A 477-nucleotide genomic window follows, 5' to 3' on the forward strand; every position below is an offset into this window, starting at 1 on the left:
GTGATAAATCACTTAAGAAAGATTAAAAACAGAAAAAAAGTTGGTTTGGGAACTGTCACAGAAACAACATTGGATCTTTATGGGTTAAGTAACAAAAATCACAACCCTTATTTTCTCCACAAACTAAAGGATAGTAATAATGATATGCAACTACTATTACTACTACTTCATCTAATGTAATAATAATAACTTTTTTTTTTTTTTTTTTTTTTTTTTTTTTTTTTTTTACCACCCAAGGACACCTTACAATGAAGTAAGCATGAATACTAAAACAAAAGATGTTTATTGTTTACATTTTAGTTATGACAGGCAGTCTAAACAGATGTGTCTTGAGATGTGATTTTTATGTATACATTCCAGGTGACGGATGTGAGGCGAGTTGAGACATTTAAGTCCTGAAACATTGCTGACAACAACTTATTCATGCCTGACTTGAGATGGCAGCAGCACAGCCACGTCAAAAACCAAAAGTCAATT

This window comes from Sphaeramia orbicularis, chromosome 21 (genome assembly GCF_902148855.1).
Source record: "Sphaeramia orbicularis chromosome 21, fSphaOr1.1, whole genome shotgun sequence".
NCBI lineage: Eukaryota > Metazoa > Chordata > Actinopteri > Kurtiformes > Apogonidae > Sphaeramia > Sphaeramia orbicularis.